The sequence below is a fragment of the Pteropus alecto genome, unplaced genomic scaffold (genome assembly GCF_000325575.1).
Source record: "Pteropus alecto unplaced genomic scaffold, ASM32557v1 scaffold135, whole genome shotgun sequence".
Lineage (NCBI taxonomy): Eukaryota > Metazoa > Chordata > Mammalia > Chiroptera > Pteropodidae > Pteropus > Pteropus alecto.
In genome coordinates this window covers 2738878-2743326 of record NW_006438076.1, presented here as the reverse complement: position 1 = coordinate 2743326, position 4449 = coordinate 2738878, and the positions used below count along the sequence as shown (strand labels likewise).

General features: G+C 45.0%; 1 protein-coding gene across 2 annotated transcripts in view; it reads right to left on the bottom strand.

Moving 5' to 3' along the window:
* Positions 1–4449, bottom strand: part of KIRREL3 (kirre like nephrin family adhesion molecule 3) — a 528183-nt gene that overhangs the window by 121578 nt on the left and 402156 nt on the right. The window lies entirely within an intron of this gene.

The window sequence follows — 4449 nt, the reverse complement described above, 5'->3', positions numbered from 1 at the left end:
GCTGGATTAAGAAATTATGGGATAGATTTATGGAAAGACACAGGAGTTGCCATAGAGATAGGAGCTGGCCTTTTGGGAGAGAGGAGGTTTCTGGGGATAGGGATCCTATTCCCTTATATTCAGGTACAATTCAGCACTGTCATCAAGCACTTCTCAGGTGTAGACTCAGTGAGGAGCACAAGGTTTGGGATGGCTAAGAGATGCAGGACAGACTCTGGTCCCAAAGACTTCGGTCCAATTGGAAAAACAAATTAGAATCACAATTCTAAGAATCAAAGAGACAATGCAAGAGACAATTTTTTTCACAGTATTTTGTAAATCAGTGCCCACTGCGTGTGAGCCTTAGATAAGAGTACATTTGCCTCCCAAGAAGTCAAGCTTTCCTCTCTGGTGTTTATCCTCTAATCCTGTTTTGTCTTAAGGCCTTTCTGTGTTCAGAAATAATTCCACACCACATTTCTCTTTGACCCTCATACAAACCCCATAAGATAGGCAGATGGGTCACATGATGGATCTGCTCTTCACATGGTGCAGATGAGAAAATTGGAGTTCAAAAATGCTAAATGGCTTCCAATCATTCTTTTAGACTCCCCACCCCTACTTCTTTGCTTAGAAGTCATACAAATGTGACAGCTGCCATAAACTGGGTAATTGGATAAGGGATATGATTTCTAGAAGACGGAATGTGACTGTACTGTCTCCTAGGCCTTGCTAGGCTTTCTGGATACCCATGTTCCCCCTCTATTAGTTTCTCAGAGGAGTGTCCCACTGAACAGCGTGTTACAGCAACTTCCCCCATGACACTGGATGTTTCTAGGCTGTTAGAGCGACAAGGTGGGCTCATCCTCCTCCCTATGTCTCTGTTCACCTCTTGTTGCCCATCCCATCCTCTCTGAGTAGCAGGATGAAAGGGAACACAGGGCTCATGAGAGATAGATAGGTCAAGCTTAGGAGCTCTTGCCCTAGAGAAAAACAAAGCGTGGCAGGTGGTAGCAGAATGCCATGGCCCAGGGAGGTGGCTAACTTTGATCTCCTGATTCTTTAAAAGGGTTTATTGACTATCAGTAAAGAGCAGAGGAGCAGATCTGAGCGTGCCTTATCCAAAGGCACTCACTTCTTTTCCTTTCCTTCCACGCTCACTCATCTGAAGGCTTGGCCAAACCGCCCTCACTTCAAATAGCCTTACATCTCAGGCGCCCAAATTGACGATGTTAAGTTCCCTCATCCAAGGCCTTGGCCCTTTCTTCAGGGTCTCCTGCTCTGTTGAGGGCCATGTAGATCAAAGCCCCTTTGATGCTTACTTACTATATTTGTGGATCCTTTCTAACAACCACCTAATTGCAGCATGTCAGGAGGGGGCCGACGGAAGTACAAGCTGTGAGGAGGCGCTGAGCTCCAGCGAACAATAGCCTCTTGCCTGAGACGGTATTGAAACCTTAACATGCTGATGACAGGCAGAGTTCGACAGCCCATTATAATTGCTAGTGGATGATACAATTGCTGACGATTCTTCTTACATTTTCCGTTGACTTCTCATGTCTATCTAAAGCACATCAGCAGTGGTTCCTAGTGAGAAAGGGAGCCTGGGTTCCTGGACTGAGCTCAGCAGGAGCCCAGGGGAGCACTGGGGCATGGGGGCAAAAGGTGCTGGATGAATTTAGGCCAATGTTCGTGTTGATCTTTCTGGACAGTCCCCTAAATTCCCAGGGAAATGGAGGAGACATAGTTCTCCTAAATATTTAGAGACTGTAGACAACCTGTTGAATCCAGATTATCTATGTGGGCTGTCTCTGCCACCTCAACTCATCTTATGTCAACATAATAGGTTGCCTGCCCCGCAGGGTGACTGCTGGAGCAAAGAGCCCCCAAGTACAGTTATTATAAGTTAAGAGCCTCACTGACCATGTTTGATTTCTGCAAATGACCAGGAAAAGAAGTTTAAAAAAACCTGATTAATAAAAGAAATGGAGGACGAGGCAATTTCTCAATGTATTTGGCTCATTTAATTTGACACGTGTGGGTTAGTCTTAATTATTTAGGCAGCTACATTACAAGGCGCTAATAAGTACACTGAAGAAATTTATTAAGTGAGAGGACTCTCTGACTGAGTCTTTACTGAGAAGTGGGGAGAAGCCACTGGGATTGTTGCAAGAACAAGCAGGTTGGAGGATTAGTGAAGTGAGAATTAGCTAGCTATCTATATACTAAAAATTGAGATATTTTTTGGAGCAATTCACCAGAGCTAAATTAGAGGTCATTGGGTCCATGTGAAGAAGCAGGGCTGAAGTGGGGTGGGGGTGGGAAGGAGGATCTTGAAACACGGGTGGGAAGGTGGGGTATTTTCAAAGATACTGGCCAGGGGATACTGGCCAGAGAGAACCAGGGGAAGCAGGAACTAACTGCTTTGGGTTAGGGAAAGTCCATCAAACTAGACTAACCAGGCTCTTAGGGGAGAGATGATAGAATGTGACAGGAATCTTCACTTTGTGAGCTAGACCAGCCACCAGAAGGCCACTTTCATTGTCACATGGCCCTGGATGGATGATGGAGTCAGATCACATATGCCCATTTTAGAACTGCAAGATGATGGGATCTGCTCTTCGTAGACTTTGGGGCTGCAGCCTTTGGCTGAGCGATTATCAGTAGCAGAACCATCAGTTGCACCAAAGGTGTCCATGGAAAATTGATTAATGTGAAACAAGTTGTCCTGGCTTAAAACGAGAAATCACGGCAAAGAAGACCAGAGTCACCTGCAGAGGGGGGTGTGGAGGGCATTGTCTTAAGAGAGCAAATACTGCTGTGCAAGAAAATATTTATTGGGAAAGGAGATGTTTCTTAAGGAGAAGGGAAGATTTCACCGCAGGAACTCCTGGCCTCTAATCTGTGAACAGGTCTAGATTGTGCCTTTAAAAAACAAACAAACAAACAAAAAAACAAACCTCTGAGCCCCTGGTCACATGCTTAGTGTCTGGCACATAGAAAGTGCTCAGGAAGTCTGCAATTTAATGAAAGGGCTGACTAAAAAATATTGAGTAGTGATCAATTTTCCCCTACCCAGGTCAGACTAAAATCAGACGGGCTTCAATGTGGCACAATGGATTGTTTTAGGTGAAGATGGTTGTGGAATGAATGAAAGTTGTACTTCATTGGAACAGGAGTCTAAGAAACATGAGATTTCCTCTTGGGAGAAATTAAAAGCTTCATAAGTGAATTGGTTTTCCTTTGTTTTCAGAGGATGAGGATGGCACTTTTTCTAGCCTTAGGGTTTCTTTATTCTTACGAGTAATAACAATGATACAGTGATAATACTTCACATTTGTGAAATACTTAATTTTTTCATGATCTTGTCATATTCACTATCTCATTAGATGTTCACAGTAGCTCTGTGAAGTAGGCAAGGCAAAAATTATTTCCCTCATTTTGGTTTCAGAATATGAGACTCAGAGAAGTAAAAAGACAATTAAAGACCAAAGCGCTAGTGGGTAATAGTGCTCAGGCTGGAATCCAGGACTTAGTTCTCTGGCTTAGTTCTCAGGGTGCAGTCTGGGATCCCAGAGCTGCCGATTCTGTGAATGAAGACAGACCTGAGAATAGACAGCAGAGATCAGTGGTCCTGGCTGGGACAGGGGGTGGAACTGTGTCCCCCTCAAATCCTAAGTTGAAGTTCTAAACCCAGCACCTTAGAATGTGACTTTATTTAGAGATAGGAACTCCACAGAGGTAATCAAGTGAAAATGGTCCTTAAGGGGGTCCTGCTCCGGTATGACTGGTGTCCTCATAAAAAGAGGAAATTGGAGACAGACACACATAGAGGGAGAATGCCATATGAATGTGAAGATGGCCATCGACAAGCCAGAAAGAGAGGCCCGGTACAGATTCTTCCCTCATAGTCTGCAGAAGGAACCAACCCTGCCAACCTCTTGATCTTGGATTTTCAGCCTCCAGAACTATGAGACTATGTACCCAGTCTGTGATACTTTGTCACAGTAGCCCTAACAAACTAATATAGACAGGAAGTGGGGAGGAGCTGGTCTCTCTTAGGACCTGGTTGTTTCCATTGGCCGCAATTCTTTGAAGCCGACCCCTTAGGTCCCAGAGTTGTCTGCAGGGACTTGCAGGGCAGCATCACATGACCACTCAAAAGTCTCATCATGGGGCACCAAATGACCAGAGAATAGCCAGTAGGACTGCTAAATGGGACAGTGGGGGTGGTCAGCACAAGAGATGACAGGAAAGAGGGGAGGTGAGGAAGGAGGGCTGGCCATGTGTCTGCATGCTTAGGAGCTCTCTGTGGCAATCCAGGATGACTTTAGCATTCCTGATGCCATTGTGAGGAATATGTTGACCAGGATAGTGCTTGCTTATTGCCCTAGCCAGAAACTACTGAGCTCTGAATAACTGGTTAGAGCTGGTGACAGCGACATGTGCTAGCTCCTACTACCCATTTCT